The sequence below is a fragment of the Lucilia sericata genome, unplaced genomic scaffold, assembly GCF_015586225.1.
Source record: "Lucilia sericata isolate MDLA Ls3-8-SP2 unplaced genomic scaffold, ASM1558622v1 Contig000272F_arrow, whole genome shotgun sequence".
In the NCBI taxonomy this organism is placed as follows: domain Eukaryota; kingdom Metazoa; phylum Arthropoda; class Insecta; order Diptera; family Calliphoridae; genus Lucilia; species Lucilia sericata.
Genome location: NW_023994297.1, coordinates 30961 through 52777, shown reverse-complemented (window position 1 = coordinate 52777; position 21817 = coordinate 30961). Strand labels below are relative to the sequence as shown.

General features: G+C 28.9%; 1 protein-coding gene across 3 annotated transcripts in view; it reads right to left on the bottom strand.

The window, feature by feature from the left end:
• The window catches only part of LOC119603068 (octopamine receptor beta-3R), a 77188-nt gene extending 60931 nt beyond the window's left edge, over positions 1–16257 (bottom strand). For all 3 annotated transcript variants that reach the window (XM_037954941.1, XM_037954942.1, XM_037954944.1), the window contains exon 1: positions 16227–16257. The gene's annotated coding sequence lies outside the window, so the exon portion shown is untranslated. The remainder of the gene's footprint in view (positions 1–16226) is intronic.
• Positions 16258–21817: the final 5560 nt, after the last annotated feature.

The window sequence follows — 21817 nt, the reverse complement described above, 5'->3', positions numbered from 1 at the left end:
AGAAATATTTGTGGAAAATTCCAACTTTCTAGATCTTTCCGTTAGGACTCTATTGTGATTTCAACAGACAGACGGACGGACGGACGGACAGACATGGATAGATCGTCTTAGAATTTAATTAGGAATCAGAATATATATACTTGTTACAAACGGAATGACAAAATCAATACCTCAAAACTCTTTCCATATTTTACTCCATATTTTGGAAAACAAGGCTCCGAATGGCATGAGTTTTTTTTCAATTATAGTATCAATTATGAATCAAACAAAATGGCAAAACTATTTTTTAAGTACCGCTATTTTTACAAAATCTATACCACTCTGCAGGCGTAAAAATGTCACGATCTATGGTATGGACCATATGAAAGGGGTAATTCCAGAAACTCTGTTTCCCCGATAAGGTTAGTGAGAATTTTCCAATAATTTTTCTTATGAATTTAAAATCTGTGATAAAATTTTTTTCTTATTTTTTACCGCAACAAACGTTATCATCAACCCTTTTAAAATCTTCAAAATGTACAAAAAGATAAACATAAAAAATTTCATTAAATTCGAAAAGAAAATCCAACTCGAAGTCATAGTAAATGAAAGACATTTTAATGTAATTTATTTTTTTTTTTGCTCAGCTTCTTTCAAAAACTTATTAATTAAAAGTAAGATTAAAACAAGAAGAAAGTCTTTTTTTAAATGCAATAATTTTTTGTGTCAATGAATCTTCATTTTTATTTTACATACAAACTACTTACACTTCCAAACTTCTGGCATGAGTAGGGAATTGTGATATGTAGTCTATTTTAGTTGAGAGATGTTAAATATGTACTTATATTAAATTTATTATATAAATATAAACTATTTATTTTAGTGAGTAAATAAAATATATTTTTTTTTTAAAGAAATTCAGTAACCTCATTAGTAACTGAAAATAGTTTAATGCTGAAAACTTTCGATTGGTAAAATTATAAAAAAAAAAATATTTATACAAAGTTTATACAGAAAACTTATTTAATTGGCAAGAAAAAAATATAATGTAAATTAGTTTAAATTTATAGAATTGTATAGCAGCTATGCTATTTAAAGATTTTTTACTCGTGTAATACCAAATAAGTAATTGTAGTTTTTAATAGTACATATTTGCAGCAGTAGGTAGTATTCGTTGGTTCATATTGTGTTTAAGGTATCAGATGTTATAGTGATAAGAATAATTAGAAAATTCTTGGATGTAGAAGTATAAAAATACTTCTCTTCATATTATTAGCATTATTTTGGAATTAGTATTTTTTTAGTAGTAAGAGTATTAAAGCTGCACAACTTTAACATTTAAATCCTAACAGTAACTTCTCCTTCTTCCTTTAAAAATAAATAATTTTAACAACCTTAAAAGAAAATCCATGTTAAAGCTAAGAAAAAAATATTAAATTGACATAAGAAATGACATTAATTAAATTTAAGACAAAACTTATATTTTCTCCCCAATAATAACTGACAGTAATTAAATGTTGCTATAGTTCCAAGAAAAGGATAGATAAACCCTTATTAAAGGATAAACAAAAAAGAAAAATATAATAAACAAAAATAGCAACATGATAAGTATTTGGGCAAAAAACAAAAACCCACCCAAAGGATTTTGTCTTTACGAGGATATCAGTAATTAAAAAAAAAAAAGATAAACTGCTGTAGACATTGGTTACACTATGATCTAGATTGATGCCTAGTGAATGGACTAATAGTATACGCACAATTGGGACGAACGACGAATTTTTCGGAACGAATATTCGTCGTCAGAAATAGAACACACTTGGATATATGAAAATGTACACAATCATTGCGTATGACGAAATTCGTCGTACGTAACGAACTATGCGATAGGTTTATTTCTATTTCTTACGCAGACGAACGACGAATTAATTGGGGAAAATTGTTTTAAGACCAATTCCGGTAGCCCGAATTTGCAGAAATTTGGCGGTTGTGAGTACAGCTAATGACAATACAATATTATGTTCGAATATTCGAAATTGTAGTCGAAAATTCGAAGTTATGTTCGAAAAATTTTTTATGCCCTTAAAATAATCTCTGGGTCATAAAAACTAAAAATAAAATTTTCGAAAATTCGAACTTAAGTTAAAGCCATTAAAACCAGTTCTCGTGGCCTGAATTATCTGAAATTTGGTAGTCTGGAGTACATTTGATGACACCACAATGCTATGTTGGAACATTTAAAATTAAGTTCGAAACTTCAAAGTAATGTTCGAAAAAATTTTGAAGCTGTTAAAATAATCTCAAAAATATAATTTTAGTTCTTTTCGAGGCCAATTTCTTACATTTTCTAATTTCGAAATAATGTTCGAATAAATTTTAAAGCTGTTAGTTAAAGTGATCTCAAAACCGTGGAGATTCACAAAAATATAATTTTTGTTCCTTTTTCTTACTTTTTCCAATTTCGAACAAACAAATTTCGAAACGAATTCGCAGAACGAATAATTTGATTTGATAATTTGATCGTCGTTCGTCCCAATTGTGCGTATACCATAAATTATAGTCTATGGAACAGTATACTATTAACTATTCCACAGACTAGTCAATAAACTATGCCACAGACTACTCAATGGACTAAGTATTCTATGAACTGGTCTATATACTTACTATATAACCATCCATTTTGTGTTTTGGGAAATTGTGTCAATTTGACGATTTCAAAGGTCGAAGTATTCTAGCAAATAGTTTACAGAAACAAGTATTTACATAAGTATCCATTAAACTCGGTAATGGCTTGTACTTATATAACCACTTACTTTTCAATGACTACAACATACCATCTCTATTACTTTTAAGTGCTCTTTTAGCCATTTTATTTGCATATTTTTTTGGAAATTTCTATTTCTGCATTAAAAACATAATTTGGCGCAAAATAAAATAACTAAGCAGTGGTGTTGTGAGGAAATAGCAAACTAATGAACACGAAGCCCAAGTTTGTATTCTGTGTGAGCGATTTTTTGGTTTCTAAAATAAAACAACTTTTTAACTCCCTGTTTGTAAGTACTTATTTAAGTAGTGATTTGTAAGCGAGCATGGTAAGTACTTGTCTCTAATGTCTTCACCGTATTAAAATAATGAGTTAATACGATAATGACTTTGCAATGTAAGTTTTGCTAGATAGTTTTCTGGTCTGGCTTTTGAATTATTTTCAGTTCTAAGACATTGTATTGAAGAAAACTCTCCTGGTGATGTTCAAAGAACGAATTCATTGATATCGGTTAAACTATGTGCAACATATCTTTGATCTTATTTACTGAAATACAATATTATTTAAATAATCAAACATTTTGTAATTTTTTCATTATTTATTTAAAGTCCATTTATTTAAAGTCTATTTACTTGTATATAAATTATAGCTTTCTTTATGCAACTTAATTTTTATTTATGTGTAAATTTCTGTTTACCTTGTTAAAAATTTTTAACAATTTGTTAAAATTTAAAGGCATAAGATAAATTTCAATGTAAAAAAATACCAAATTCTTTTTTGAACTTACATATATATCCTCAGGAGTTCCTCCATTCTTATCAAAACGAATGAATGCCTTTGTAAGTTTGTTAAATTATCTACTTAATGTGATCTTATAATAAATTTATAAAATAAACAACAATAAAGTGTTAAAAAATCTCGCTTAAAACCTGCAATGTTTTTTTTTGGCGTTAACAAAAAAGTAAAGTAAATAACCCAGCAGTTTGGAGTAAATGTTTCAAAAAAGGTATTTTAACGAAAAAATTAAACCTTTGAATGTTTATTTTAACATTTGCTTAGCGACAGCATGCAACAGATTAATTCTGGTGGCAGAAAGAATTAGGTGGATATTTTCTATATGACAAAATTGACGTTCGAATTGCCTTTTACGTATAAAATAATAAAACGTTTCATTTTTAAAACAGTTATCAACCTAAAATACTTAAGCCAACTATTTTGAAATTTTGGGTAAAATATTGTTTAAAAGAGATACATGGACTTCATTTAAAATTGCTGGGAAATATTATACACACTCACTCATATATTGATATGTACATTGTTTGGCATACATACATACATGCACAAATACAATAAAATATGAAAAAAATGTCAAACTGAGTAAAGTGCGTAAAAAGCACGTATTTACATAAAGCATCCGAAATCTGAGCAAAAAAAAAGAGGAAAATCATTTTCGATGAGTATGCAAGTGTTGGTTTCTTCTATACGCTACACCACAGTTGGGGATATTATTACATATTCCAATGGGCTAAGAAACATTTCATGAATCGAAAAATCTAAAAATTTTCATACTATTTTAAGTATTGACAAAATCAGATATACGTATGTAAGCAAATTTTTTATTTAGTCATAAATCATTAAAGGGTGTAAATTCTTTAATGGTCCAACTTACTTCTTCCACCGAAAAATACTTTAAATATACTTAAAAGTTGTTTTAGTGTATTGTAAGGTTGGACATGATCGAATTTACTTTCTTATTTTCTTGTTGAAAAAAAGAATAAAGCATTTGGCTTTGAAACATTGACACATGACTGATGAAAATAAATCTGCATGAAAAATTATATGTGTGTTTCGTGAAGTGCACAAGGTACGAAAAAAAATTGGCAACATTTGAAGTCTTCCACATTTATTTATTAAATTGTGTTTTTATAAAAATACCTACATATAACCAGGATAACAATTTGAGTAGAAAACTAATACACCAAACATTTCAGACCGGTAAAAAAGAAGGACTTGCTTTAAGCCTTTTATACTATCTAATTTCTCACTGGGTTAAATTTGGCAATTTTTTGTATTTTTGCTCTTGATGGTATAAAGTGAAAAAATGTTTCATTTTATATTTTTTTCCAACCTTCCTAATAGCTACAAAAATTTAACCACCTCGCGTCCCTTTTATATATGGAAAAGTTAAAAAATATTTGAAATACTTTTAGGCACTGAAAAATAAAAAATATTTTTACATATTTTTTAGACAAATCTACACGAACTAAATTTATACAACAGCATATATGTAAATATATAAATATGGTTATATGTATGTATGTATAAGTGTGGCTATGTCTGCAAAATACAGGTGGATTGTATAATAAAAGTAAAATTGTATAATAAATGTGTATTGTTACTCATATTTAATAATATTTCCTCTCACTTGTTTTTTATATGTGTGTGTCTAAATAAATAAAAGTACAAAGACATATATGACCTAAACGGTGATAACACCATTTCCGAACGAAAACTTGAAATAGTGAACTAGAATTGAACTAGAACTGAACTAGAACTGAACTAGAACTGAACTAGAACTGAACTAGAACTGAACTAGAACTGAACTAGAACTGAACTAGAACTGAACTAGAACTGAACTAGAACTGAACTAGAACTGAACTAGAACTGAACTAGAACTGAACTAGAACTGAACTAGAACTGAACTAGAACTGAACTAGAACTGAACTAACTGAACTAGAACTGAACTAACTGAACTAGAACTGAACTAGAACTGAACTAGAACTGAACTAGAACTGAACTAGAACTGAACTAGAACTGAACTAGAACTGAACTAGAACTGAACTAGAACTGAACTAGAACTGAACTAGAACTGAACTAGAACTGAACTAGAACTGAACTAGAACTGAACTAGAACTGAACTAGAACTGAACTAGAACTGAACTAGAACTGAACTAGAACTGAACTAGAACTGAACTAGAACTGAACTAGAACTGAACTAGAACTGAACTAGAACTGAACTAGAAACTGAACTAGAACTGAACTAGAACTGAACTAGAACTGAACTAGAACTGAACTAGAACTGAACTAGAACTGAACTAGAACTGAACTAGAACTGAACTAGAACTGAACTAGAACTGAACTAGAACTGAACTAGAACTGAACTAGAACTGAACTAGAACTGAACTAGAACTGAACTAGAACTGAACTAGAACTGAACTAGAACTGAACTAGAACTGAACTAGAACTGAACTAGAACTGAACTAGAACTGAACTAGAACTGAACTAGAACTGAACTAGAACTGAACTAGAACTGAACTAGAACTGAACTAGAACTGAACTAGAACTGAACTAGAACTGAACTAGAACTGAACTAGAACTGAACTAGAACTGAACTAGAACTGAACTAGAACTGAACTAGAACTGAACTAGAACTGAACTAGAACTGAACTAGAACTGAACTAGAACTGAACTAGAACTGAACTAGAACTGAACTAGAACTGAACTAGAACTGAACTAGAACTGAACTAGAACTGAACTAGAACTGAACTAGAACTGAACTAGAACTGAACTAGAACTGAACTAGAACTGAACTAGAACTGAACTAGAACTGAACTAGAACTGAACTAGAACTGAACTAGAACTGAACTAGAACTGAACTAGAACTGAACTAGAACTGAACTAGAACTGAACTAGAACTGAACTAGAACTGAACTAGAACTGAACTAGAACTGAACTAGAACTGAACTAGAACTGAACTAGAACTGAACTAGAACTGAACTAGAACTGAACTGAACTAGAACTGAACTAGAACTGAACTAGAACTGAACTAGAACTGAACTAGAACTGAACTAGAACTGAACTAGAACTGAACTAGAACTGAACTAGAACTGAACTAGAACTGAACTAGAACTGAACTAGAACTGAACTGAACTAGAACTGAACTAGAACTGAACTAGAACTGAACTAGAACTGAACTAGAACTGAACTAGAACTGAACTAGAACTGAACTAGAACTGAACTAGAACTGAACTAGAACTGAACTAGAACTGAACTAGAACTGAACTAGAACTGAACTAGAACTGAACTAGAACTGAACTAGAACTGAACTAGAACTGAACTAGAACTGAACTAGAACTGAACTAGAACTGAACTAGAACTGAACTAGAACTGAACTAGAACTGAACTAGAACTGAACTAGAACTGAACTAGAACTGAACTAGAACTGAACTAGAACTGAACTAGAACTGAACTAGAACTGAACTAGAACTGAACTAGAACTGAACTAGAACTGAACTAGAACTGAACTAGAACTGAACTAGAACTGAACTAGAACTGAACTAGAATGAACTAGAACTGAACTAGAACTGAACTAGAATGAACTAGAACTGAACTAGAACTGAACTAGAACTGAAACTAGAACTGAACTAGAACTGAACTAGAACTGAACTAGAACTGACTAGAACTGAACTAGAACTGAACTAGAACTGAACTAGAACTGAACTAGAACTGAACTAGAACTGAACTAGAACTGAACTAGAACTGAACTAGAACTGAACTAGAACTGAACTAGACTGAACTAGAACTGAACTAGAACTGAACTAGAACTGAACTAGAACTGAACTAGAACCTGAACTAGACTGAACTAGAACTGAACTAGAACTGAACTAGAACTGAACTAGAACTGAACTAGAACTGAACTAGAACTGAACTAGAACTGAACTAGAACTGAACTAGAACTGAACTAGAACTGAACTAGAACTGAACTAGAACTGAACTAGAACTGAACTAGAACTGAACTAGAACTGAACTAGAACTGAACTAGAACTGAACTAGAACTGAACTAGAACTGAACTAGAACTGAACTAGAACTGAACTAGAACTAACTAGAACTGAACTAGAACTGAACTAGAACTAACTAGAACTGACTAGAACTGAACTGAACTGAACTAGAACTGAACTAGAACTGAACTAGAACTGACCCTGAACTGAACTAGAACTGAACTAGAACTGAACTAGAACTGAAACTAGACTGAACTAGGAACTGAACTAGAACTGAATAGACTGGAAACTAGAACTGAACTAGAACTGACTAGAACTAACTAGACCTGAACTAGACTGACTAACTGAACTAGAACTGAACTAGAAACTGTAACTAGAACTGAACTAGAACTGAACTAGACCTGAACTAGAATGAACTAGCACTGAACTAGAAACTGACTAGACTGAACATAGAACTGAAACTAGAACTGACTAGACTGAACTAGACTGGAACTAGAACTGAACTAGAACTGAACTAGAACTGACTAGGAGCCTGAACTAGAACTGAACTAGAACTCGAACTAGAACTGAACTAGAACTAAACTAGAACTGAACTAGAACTGAACTAGAACTGAACTAGAACTGAACTAGAACTGAACTAGAACTGAACTAGAACTGAACTAGAACTGAACTAGAACTGAACTAGAACTGAACTAGAACTGAACTAGAACTGAACTAGAACTGAACTAGAACTGAACTAGAACTGAACTAGAACTGAACTAGAACTGAACTAGAACTGAACTAGAACTAGAACTGAACTAGAACTGAACTAGAACTGAACTAGAGCTGAACTAGAACTGAACTAGATCTAAACTAGAACTGAACTAGAACTAAACCAGAACTGATCTGGAACTGAACTAGAACTGAACTTGAAGTTTGTTATATTATATTAAATTTGTCTATATATATTTGTTAATTCCTTATAAAAATGGTATACAATTTGAAAAAGCCATAGTGTAATAGCTTTTAAGCATATTAAATAAATGTTATCATTACATTTATGTAACTGTGTTACTGTAAAATGGTAATAAATTTTCAGCTCTATTTAGGAAAATATATGTATGAAAATATAATAATTTAATGTATATTAGAGTATTCAGTTCTATTTAAAGGCAAACATACATATTTCAAAAATGTTGGCAATGTGACTTATATGATGTTGGCAGCATATCGTTTGATTGATTAAATACACATAGTGATATCCTTAGTAATTTATATATTTATCTTATTTAAAACAAAATTGTAAATTTCATCAGACTTCCTATTATTCAGCTACAATTGCATAAAGTATAAATATAATAAGTATAAATGCTTATTCTTAAATAATTTTAAGTACAAAAAGCTTTTATAATATATAATACATTTCATTTAACATTGGTACGTTTTATTTTCTGCCTGATTTTGTGAAAAGTATTACATTACATTATATACCAATTTGAGGCGAAATAAAGTTGAAGTAAAATATTATTTATGTATAAAATTAGCTTAGAAAATAATGTGCATACATATTTAGCTATTTATAAATGTACTAGAATATTTTGCAGGATGAAAATAGCCAAATATCATCTAACCATTATAACTAACATAAACATGCAAAGGATATTTTTATTTCATAAGTTATTATTATTTTTTTTCTTTTGTGAAGTATAATATTTTTGTAATGGGTTATTATAATACGAGTAAGTACTTACGTAAAAGTGTGGTAGTATGAATTTAAGCATATATTTTGTTAATTTTTTTTTTGCTTTTTTATGTATAAATTTTACTTTGGTACATTGTTATTGCTGAGTGTGTTTTATATTTTTTTTTTGCTGAAATTACCAAATGGTCATAAAAATATTTTAATATTATGTAAATTATCAAATATGTAACTTAAGGTGGCTTAAAAAAATTAGGAAACTTCCAAAGGAAATATATGAAATATTGAACTTTTTTAAACAAAATTATTTAGAGATGTTTAAAGTTGTATATTTTATTTTAATTATTTATTATTTTATTATTTTTCAACCAAACAAACTTTTTTAAAACTATATTTTATTTTAACAGTAAATATTGAAATCCTGTTTTTCCTTCACATATACGATGTCAGACTAATTTACATGTATGTATATTTAAGTTAATGTGTATTAAATTATTTAAGGTTTTTTTCTACTTTCAAGGTTTAACGACTCATGGCCATAAAGGTTGTGTATTTAATTTTATTTCCTTAATATTCTATTTATGGGCAAATGGGGAAAAATATGATTATTTGATCATATTTTGGTATTTATAATTTTTTTAATATATGAAATTCAACCTTGATGGATATAACGAAAAATTAATTATATCAACTTTAATCAGCATACTTCCCAATATTTTAATAGTACTTTTTTGTTTCCTAAACATTCATATTGTATTTGATAACCACGGCGTATGATTATTATTTAACACAGATATAAATAAAATAATACTCATACGCATCAATGTCCACAAATAATTGTAGCTTAGAATAAAACTTAATCAGCGTTTCTTTAAATCCATTTAAAAACAAGTTAAAAAGTATAGTCGGACATGACCGACCATATGATACCCTACACCAGTTATGAGTATATCTAATATGTGTATTATTTTTAATAGTAAAGCATTTATGTTGAATTTTTCCTTAATTTCGATATATTTTTGATGGAAAAAATGATTTTCTGATGGAGGTTATAAATGATGAACCGATCCTAACAAAATTTGGTGGAGGGATTTTTGTTGACAAAAATTATATACGTGTTTATAAGGGAATTAATGAAATTTTGCGATATCAGTTATGATTGCATGTTTTTGTAGGGATATTAGTATATTTGGCATAATTATGAGCTCTAAATCCCAAAGGGGTCCGGATATATGGGGGCTATGTGAAATAATGGATCTACGTATATCATTCAAAATCAATGGGTTTCGTCGATGGTCCAAAAGTAATGCGTGTACCAAATTTCATTCAATTATCTTCAAAATTGTGACCTGTAGTTTGATTACAGACAGACCGACGGACAGACGGATGGACGGACGAACGTACATGGCTTAATGGACTCAGAAAATGATTCTGAGCAAATTGGTATACTTAAAGGTAGGTGTATGAACATTAATTCTATGCGTTGCAAACATCAGCACAAATCCAAATCTGCTGTAGTGTATAAAATAATACATAGACATTGGTAGATCTAGCAGCAATATTTCGATGTATCCCAATCTAAAAGGAAAAACACTTTTTCATATTTATATGAATAAAACAATCAGATATAGTATAATTATATTTTTTACTTACACTAATTAAACAAATATTTTATAATATTTTATAAAAGTTTTCACTAAAACTTTTAGCGTGACCTTCGTGTTTGAATTATTTATACATTCGTCTATTTATTCACATACACATGAGTAAAAACTATTTAAGTTTTTAGCAAGCTATTTTAATTAAGTTTATTGAAAAAGTTTTTTTTTCCTTATTTCTTTTTCGTAAAATATTCACTACTGTTTGAAGAATCAAATTCATTGTAAATCCCAATTGTGCCATCAAAATTAAAAAATCGTTACAAAAGTAAATGAAAAGAAATACGAAAGATTATTGTAGTCAGCACAACTACTAGCAAACAAAGTTTAATCTGACAAATTCAACATTCTTTCGAACTGATTCTTTTTTTTTTGCTAAGTGATTGAGAGAATAAAATGCAAATATTATACATTCACTCAGTCTGGCATACATACATATACATGCTAAATAAACATCCCAAAAGAATATACTTAAGTAAACTGAAAATGTTATTAAAAAAACTAAAGAGAATAAACGAAATGTTACAAAATAACAATCAAAAACTATTATCGTTTTTCATCATCATCATTCTCATCTTTAACTATTATTGGTAATAGACATTCAGTAAAACTAAAGAAAAAATAAAATATTAAGTCACATGATCTCACAGATGTCACATGAAAGATTTTGTTTTACATCTTTCATTCATACGTCAATGAGAATTGAAAAAACATAACTAGGAAATTTATATAGAGGACTGGGTTTAAGAAATATTGAATAGAAAGAAATATGCAAATGTTTTTTAATTTGCTTTAAGAAACAACTTTTTGGCAAAAAAATATCGGATTTAAGAGAAAAAACTTATTGGAGAAATATTTTCTTTTTAGTAAAAAAATAGAGTTGACCATGTTAAGCTGGTTAATGATTACAAGCTCTTAACAATTTCTATTTCCGTCTTAGAATTTCCTTCCTTTTAAAGGAGAACTCTTTAACAGAAGAAAACTAGTTAGAATAAAAATGGGAAACATGTAACAGTTTTGTGTATTCTCTGGCTCATGGAATCGATTAAAAAATGCAATAGTTAGGATCTACTACTAACTTTACTAGCATGTAATTTTGATACTTCTCAACTAAATTGATAATTTATTACTGCTACCAAACCAACCAATCTCAAACCAAAATTCCAATATTTATTAAAATTTCCCTCTAAGCTATAATAATCCTTAACTAGTCCCTTACCTTATTATATAACTGCAATAGTTCAAGTTAAAGAAAAAGACCTAAATAATGGAATAAATGAAATAAAAATCTATCCCAGATGTAAAGTTACATATATAAAACCTCTGCATGTATGTCTATGTCTACTATAGAACTATACAATCCAAAGACTAAAGGGTACAAATGCATCTATAGTATTTTTATATACTTAAAACTATGACAAACAACTGAATGAAAGAATAACTGGAAACTATTACATTTTTGTTCGTATTATTTTTTTATTTCTGTTATTTCTTATTTTTTTTTAATATATATTTTTACAATAATGCAGCAGTTTGTTGAAGATTTCAAGGCTGAGTTTTAGTTTGTTCTTGTTCTGTTTAAAAAGATTTTTTTTTTTACATTTAGATAGTTGTAGTTGTTGTGAACATATGTGGGTGTACACTTAAAGTAAAGAGTTTGTAAAAATATGATTTATAAAAGTTTTTGTTTTCTATATTTCTATTCTGTGTCCTTGTTCAATGCCAATTTTTATATAGATGTTGCCAGTATTGAGGGGGAATTTAAAGGCTAAAAATAGAAATATGTTGTTTTAGTGGTTGAAAACGACTTTTTTAACACAACCCATTGTACTTCAGTTTACAATTTCAGTTAACAATGGAATTTATAAAAATTATATTTTCATTTTAGAAATCCTTTCAGTGTATGAATTTTTTTTACCCATATAAAGCCTACATAATACCTAAAAAAATGTTGACTGCATTATATATATAGAAACCATTAAATACATATAGGTGCATATAATATGTATGTTTGTGTCAGGAATGGAAATTTCTGTGCTATTGTACTTCTTTTGATGTATAATTAGATAAGTCTAAAGCCTTGTTAAGAAAATAATCTATTGAGTAGTCTTTAAAATAGTTATTTGATTGGTCCATAGACAAGTAGTATATATGCAGATCGGTAAAAAGGCTATATGACCCATATTAGTTACTATATTCCAAAGGCTAGGTAGTACATTAGTCAATATTATAGCCAATCGATTAGTCAATATGCCATTGACTAGCCAATGAATTGGAGAACACACCAGACCATGATATGAATTTGATGATAGCCTAGATCATAGGCAATAGAATATTGTAGTTCATACATAGACCAGTCAATGGAATAGCTCATAGACTATTCAATAGATTAGTTCAAAAACTTTTCATAGGCCACAGTTAGTAGACAAGTCCATAGTTTAGTCAATATACTAGATTAGTTTGTGGTCTAGTAAATGCATTGAACCATAGACTAGTGTACAGTCATTAGACCAGTTCATAGACTAGTTAATGAAATGGACCACTATAGAGTAGTTAAAAGACTAATTAAACGTGTAGTCAATATACCAATCCATTGACTATAGTAGTAATGTAATGATCCATAGACTTGTTCATAGGCTAGTCAATACTCCAGTATGTATAGATCAGATTCTATAAATCAATAAACTAGTTCCTTTTATAGTCAATTGACTATTCATTAGACCAGTCTATAGCGTAGTTATTAGACTAATTAAACGTGTAATCAATATACCAATCCATTGACTATAGTAGTAATGAAATAGACCATAGGCTTGTTCATAGGCTAATTAATACTCTAGTAAATGTACTTGTCAATAGATTAGTTCATAGACTAGTGTATAACTTAGTCACTAGTTCGTTGTATAATCAATAGTGCAGTCAAGAGACTAACCAATACACTAGTCAATAGACTAGTTAATATTGCAATAAATTGATCAGTTAATAAAATAGTTTATAGGCAAATGAATTGCCTTAACCATTGATTAGCTCCAATACTATCCAATAGACTAGTATATGGACTAGACTAGTACATGGACATTGAGTTCTGAGTCCATAGACAGATTGGTTATTAACCTAGTTCATAGACACGTCAATTGATTAGTCTAGGTCACAATACTCGTCAATATAATAATCTATAGACTAGTTTAAAGACTATTAATTAGATAGACCAGCCAATAAGTCGAACGGACTAAATATCTAAAACATCTTTAAAGTAGTTTTAAGAATCGTATATAAAATCCTAAACAATCAATTATAATTTTTCATGTCTGGTATGTATGTTTGCAACAAATGTAACAAGAGGAAAAAATACATTTAAAACAATATGATTACAAGAATTTAAAGGGTTAACACAAATACACAGAAAACTTTCCTAACACAGACTCTAAATTCTGCAGATGCACAAGAAAACCAAACAACCACCCTACACCCACTTAAAAGAAAAAATCGAAATGTTTTAATGTTGGCTGCCAAAAAAACTAGAGCAAAAGATTACAGTAAGAAAACAACTCAACTGAAACGTGCATAAAAAGTGAAAGTCAAGAGAAAGTAGAGAAAAAAGAAAACTATATTTTAGTAAACTCATGCTCACGAACAAGTCATTGTCAATGGTTCTTTTTTTACTCATTTTGTTTTTTTTTGGTTTGTTGTTGGTTTTTTCCTATTTATGTACCAGCAACATTTCTTTCCTTTTCAAGTGTAACTTTTTTTGTAACGATTTTTGTTAGAAATAGTTTATTTTCATTCTTTTAAAAGACTTAAATTTGTTATTTTTTATTTTGTTGCTGTAAATAACTTTTAAAGAATAAATAAAATAGTAAAAGAATGAAAAAAACAAATTAAAGAAAAAAAATTGTTGGAAAAACACGCAGTCAAGCAGCCAGTAAAAGCAGAACAAGCATGTGTTAGTTGTTAAAATTTAAAAATAAATTTGTTTTTAAACAAACTAAACGAACACACACAAGTGCAGTTTTATTTCCGTTTGGTTTGGTATTGTTGTATCTCGTGACTGCATGTATGTGTAAGTTGTAGGCATGAAAAGAGGAATGAAATGAGCTAAATTGTAAGAGAAATTTTTTCTTTTTGATATGATATAATTTGTTTAACTTTAAATTTCTGTAAACTCCAAGATTGAAGTTTGAAACTGTTCGAGTAAACCTGATGTTTTATTTCTTCACTCTTAATTCTTTCTTAAACATTCGTAAACATTTTTCGCAGAGTCTTAAGTCAAAATAAAATAGAAAAATCTCTTGGCTTAAATCTAAATTTCATTCTAAAAATCACACCCTTGTTTAACCGCTCTCAATCCTTGTTAAATAGATGTATTTTTATGTCATGTAGGTTTAAGTGTAAATGTGTGTGTGCTGATTGTTTTCATGCATATACTAGGCATCTAGGATATTGGCATTATGCCAAATCTGAAAAAAAGAAAACACAGTGAGAATTCTGAAAAGAACTACACACTGATGTAGCATAATGCAGCTGGTTGTTAGGCAGCAAATATGTACATGCATATGTATGTCAGTCATATATTCATATGTATTAGTAAATTGAATTGAATAAAAATGACTAAAAATTTAAATTCTCATCTACGGAGCAAGGAAAATGTGTGCTGTGGCAAGTATTTGTGTATTGGTTAAGTTCATGTTAGTTTTTTTTATCAACAAATGTGACTCAAACCTCAATTACCAATTCCCTAGATTCATATATCTACAACCAAAGCAATACAGTGCTCCTCTCTCTCCTTCGTAGCCCATATAACAATCAAAACAAAACATTATTTTTTTATATTTTTTTCTCTCGATGTTTTTGCCATTCACAATAGACAATGACAACTTGTAGACATGTTTTTTTTTTCTCTCCAATTTCTTTTAACAGCATTCTAGTATTTGAAACTTACTGTTCAATGCATTTCTAAGGATTATACTTTGAAATATGGAGAGAAGGAAACACATATGTATATGTGTATGGGAGTGCAGGGACAAAAAAAAAAAAACAAACCCCAAATGAAAGTTGTTACAATAGCTGATTTGTGAGATTACGCAAAAGTGATTGAAAAATAATTGAAATACTAAAAAGAAAAAAAATATGTATGTATGTATTAGTTATAGAAACACAAATAAAAGAAATCACAAGAAAATTTTAAAATTGAAATCCTTGAAAAGACAAATACCTATCTAAAGTACAAGTTTATGCAGTATATCTGTTTGTATTGGCAGATATATATATAGAGAGAAAAAAACAAACAAAAACTAAAAGAGAATATCTATTAATGCACACAAACCAATTTATTCATTCAGCTTTAAAGATTTTATTTAAAACAAATCGAATTTACCTTCTGTTGCTATAATAACATAATGCAGCAACTGAAATTGTAAAAAAGAAAGTTTGACAAATTAAATTTAAATTTTTAAAATTCAAAGCTTATAATATTTGTAATTGTTAAATATATTTTTTAAAATATTTTTTTGTAAAATTCCCCTCTTTAAAGAAAATTTTGGAAATATTTTGTTTTTAAAGAAAATTTTCGAGAAATGTTTGTCTCTATAAAAAACGTTTATAAAAGTTCGCTTTAAAAAAGATTTTCAAGAAATCTTCACAAAATATTTCCAGAAAATTTTCGAGAAATTTTCTGTTCTCTACTTTTTATTTTAACAAGAAATTTTGGAGAAATATTTGTTATGTTGTTATTGAGTTTGAAAGTAAATACATCAGATCCGAAGAAATACACTTAGGACATTGACAGCTGTATTGTAAGCTTTTTTTTTTAGAAAATCTGGGGGAAACAAAGCCACGACCTCAGTACTGACAGACTATAACACTACCAAGTAACCTAAGGAAGTATTCTGGGGAAATATTAGTTTTTATAGAAAATTTTTGAGAAATATTCTCTTGATGGAAAATTTTCGAAAAATTTTCTTATTATTTTTAATGTTCCGCAAAATTTCCCGAAATTTCATATTTATAATTTGCTTTAATTTTTCCCAAAAATTTCACAAAATATTCTTTTTATAAAAGAGTTTTTCTTAATTTTGGATTTTTTTTCATCCACTTTGTAATTTACAATCAATTTTCATTTAATGGAAACATTTTTTGCTTAATTTTCCAGTATAAATACATGCTTTCGTTTTGTATTTAAGAAAACTCTAGCAACTAAATAACTTTATACTCTACAAAAGCGGTAAATAAATATTAACAAATACTCCCAGAAATGAAAAAAATGTATCTGTACAAATGAATATTTTAACCAGACAAATTCCCACACATGCACACAAAAAAAGTTCACGAATATTTTTGAAATCAAAAAAATTCTACCACTATGAACTGTACAACATACAAACACTTGGGAGTAATAAGTGAAAACACTGATATACAAACACACATAGACATGCACGCATACACATACAAAACGAAACCAAGCGGAAATAACACTTGGCCAAAAAAGCCAACATCAGGCAACGATACCAGCAGCATTGAAAAAGAAATCTACATAAAACTATAACAAACAACCTGCAAAAAATGGGCGTAAATTTAAACATGCCCCTTACTAACCGCCCATAAGCAAAAGCCCAACTGACCCAATACCAGCAAAAACTACAACCGAGTGGCTATTAAGTCTAGCAGCCTACTGGTGGTGGCCAGTGGGATATGTATGGATAAATGTTATAACCAAACGATAAATTACATATGAGTCCGTTTTGTTTGAGAGTGTTGGCGTGTGTTTAGTTTTTATGCAGCAGCAGAAAATCCTTTAAGGATTAAATTAATCAGGTTGCTGTTGAATATGAAATTTTGAAATGTTTTTTTTTTATTTTACTTCTACTCCTGTATATCCCACAAGTATTAAGAAGTGGATGTGTGCAAGCATTTCTTTTGCTATGATGTTTCAAAAATAAAAGACATAAATCGAATATATTTAATCAAGGATATACACACTTTTTCTTTATCAGAGTATATAACCACAAAACTTGTTAATCAATATTATTATTTCTTCGATTTTTTGGTTAATGCTCATCAGTATAACTTACTGATGATAATAAGGTTGTTGGTTCATTTTTTGTATCCTTTGCCTTAGTTCCGTGTCCTTTTTTGGTGTCGTCCTTGCTTTATAAACATGACATTGTGCCTTGAAAATAATAACAATGTTAACAAACCAATTTTGAAAACCACCCACAACAAAAGAAATTTTGTTTTCAATAGTTCTTTGAAAACATTGTCCTTAATGGGTCTTTGGTTGCTTTTGTAACCCATCAACCAGCGAACAGCTGAGGCAAAAATGTTAAAGCAGTTAATTGTATAGAACGAAAGAGAACAATATGAGTATACAAACGATAAATTGTAAATGAATGAATTGAATAGTTGATTGGATAGCAAAATGATTGTGAATATTGTTAGTGTGAACTCATCGTGTAGGTTTATTGGAGTGAGTATGTTAAAAGACCCATGCCTAAACATGTTATGGTTGTATTTGATTGTGATAGTGGTGGCAGTCGTTACTTACTTTTAAGCGTTCAAACGCGTTTGTAATTATGAATGATTTTCGTCGTAGATACAGTGAAATGCCTACAAGTGCTTAAATAATCTCAATATAATCATTTTTAAAACCTACTAACTTACTAACTTTCTAACTTACTAACTTACTAACTTACCAACTTACTAACTTACTAACTTACTAACCTTCTAGCTTACTATTCTTCTAACTTACTAACCTTCTAACTTACTAACCTTCTAACTTACTAACTTACTAACTTACTAACTTACTAACTTACTAACTTACTAACTTACTAACTTACTAACTTACTAACTTACTAACTTACTAACTTTCAAATTATACACTTTAAATTTAAATATTAACAATTTAAAAATTTAATTTCAATAAATATTACAATTTTCTGCATCCACTGTTCATGGGGTGTACACTCAAAGAATGACATACAGATACTCGAACTTATACAAGTATGCACACACTAGTGGCATTGTAAGAGTGTTGGTTTATTACCTTGAGCTTTTTTTTCCAACAAAAAAGCCTTGAGCCTGAAATATTGTTTTTAGCTTTTTGTGCTATTATAGTTGTTGTCTTTGGTTTTATGTCCTGTTGTTTTGTGTTCTCTGTGTTCAAAATTGTCATACATATAGTCAGTAGTCAGACTGTGTGTACCCAGCAAACACACACACACACATACACTTTTAAACATACTTACATACATATTGTAATGTTGGTTTATATTGTTTGCTTTTTGATTTTTATTCAGTTTTCACATTTTGCTTTTTTTGTTTCTTGTCTATGTCCTTTGGTAGTTGTTGTTTTTTTAAGTGTGACTTTGACAATGATATTGTTTATGATTCCATTACATGTATTTAACACACATTTATACATATTTGTACAAAGTCAAACAAACATTTTAAACATGTATGAGAAAAAAGGATTTTTAAGTAGTTTTTAAACTGAAAAAAAAAATCTAGCAGCACGAGTAGTTTGTGTTTATCATGCTGATTTGTTTAAAAAATACTTAATGTGTTGTGTAGAATAGACAATTTTTTTTTGCTAGCTTGCCTTTTTATATTACTAAACATTTTCCTTAAATTTAAATTCTTCTTAGAATTTTTCTTTAATTTACCTCCTGCTGGTCAGTCTTTTGTTAAATAATTCTTGTGGTTTTTGTGGTTAGAAAATTTTGTTTGTTGATTGAATGTTGTTTGTTGTTTGAAATTACTTAGTTTTTTTATATATGTATGTATTGCTATTTTACTTTTGTAAAGAAAATTAATATTGCATGAAAAGAAAGTAACAGCTGGTCTTTTTTAGACAATAAATTTTAGAACCACAAAATTTTGGAAGATACCTTTCCAAATTTATTCCAATAGTTAAGACTAAAATTATTTTGTATGCAAATAACTTTTAATTAAAATTATGTGGTATTTTTATTTTAATATAATTGTTAATTTTGAAAGAAACAGATAATGGCGGAATTTTTAAATATTTTTTTGTTTTATTTTAATTGAGAAAATTCAGGCTTGTATGCTTTATGTAATTTCTTATTGAGTTTTTTTAAATTTCAACTTCAGACTCTATTGTAGTCAAATCTATAGTCTAGAATATAGTATTCTAATAGTCGAGGATATAGTCAAGAGATTGTCTACTATAGTTGATTATAGTCAGCTATATAGTTAAGACTATAGCCAACATTATAGTCGAGATTATAATTTACTTTATAGTAGAGACTAAAGTCAACTCTATAGTCGAAACGATAGTCAACTCTATAGTCGAAACTATAGTCAACCCTAAAGTCGAGACTATGGACTATTTTATAGTCTTGACATTATTCAACTCTATAGTCGAGATTATTGTCAACTCTATTGCCGAGACTATATTCAACTCCATAGTCGCGACTATGGTCAACTCTATCATCAGGACTATAATCAACTCTATAGACAAGACAATAGTCGAGACTATAGATAACTCTACAGTCGACTCTATAGTAGATAATATAGTCTCGACTATATCGGCAAGACTGTAGTCAAATGTATAGTAGAGGCTATTGTCAAGACTATTGTCGAGAATAGTCAACTCTATAGTCAAGACAATAGTCAATTCTATGGTCAACTCTTTAGTCAAGACTACAGTCAATTCTATAGTCAAGATAATGATCTACTCTATAGTCGAGGCTATAGTCAACTCTGTAGTCAAGACTATAATCAACTCTATAGTCAAGACAATTGTCAACTCTATTGTCAAGACTATTGTCAAGACTATAGTCAATTCTATTGTCACTTATCGATTTGCAGTTAAAATTTTAGTTCTTGTGAATGAGTTTATGTCATAACAACTAAGTAATAACATTATCACTAAGTCAAATTACATTGTCTCTTTAACTCAACTATAGGCCAACATCAACAAATTTGATCATAAATATGTGCTTACATACATATGTACGTTCTGTTAAGATACTCATGATTGAAAGCCTAATAAAATGACCAAAATTAGTTAAGTGCGTGTGTGAGTACAAAAATGTTGACGTTAAAATGTGTGTTAAATGATGGCAACAACACCAATCTCCTTAATTTAAGCATCATTTCAACAAACATTTTCTTGTCCAAAAGGTAATTATTGTTGATGGAATTTGTGTATGGGTGGATTCTTTAGAAAAAAAATTTACGTAAAAATGTCATCAAACAAAATTCTTTCAAGTCTATATTTTGTCTTTCGACAACTTCTTTATTTTTTACAGACACACACTAACACGTTGTATACAAACATGATTATTAATTTATTTAGTGTGAAGACTGGCTAGTAATGAGATGTTTGATGTTGTCAGTTAATTTTCTGGTCAGTCTTTTAACTTTTATACAAAACATATGGCTAATTATGGAGTCTGTCTGTCTGTCTGCTGTTTTTTTTTTGCTTTCACATTATTCTGTCACTTTCAATTCATTTAGTTGAGAAAATAACAACATGAGCAATTTCTAACCAAATTTCAGCACAACTTTTAGTTGAACAAATTCAGTTGTGTGTGTGTACGTATTTGAAATTTATTAAGCAGCTTAACAGTTTAAAAAATGTTGTAGTTAGAAAACTGCTAATGAAATGTTTTATGGATCCTAGTACTCCAATGCAGTTGTTGTTAGAAATTTTAAACAAAACAGAAATTTTATACAGAATGTTGAGTATGAATAGGTTTTTGATTTATAAAAGTTTATATAATTGTATAGTTAGTATATTAAATGTTAAAGTAGTTTTGGAGTTATTGTTTTTGAAATATTTTTGAAACATTTATTATTTGCAAAAATAATTTATTAAACTTTTTTGTCAGTAAAAACTTGTAATTGTTGCATGTTTGTGAAAAGAATATTTTAAAATAATTAGTTAATAAAATTTCCCATGTTCATATTTATCACTTTTTAATTAAATTCTTAGGCATCATATTA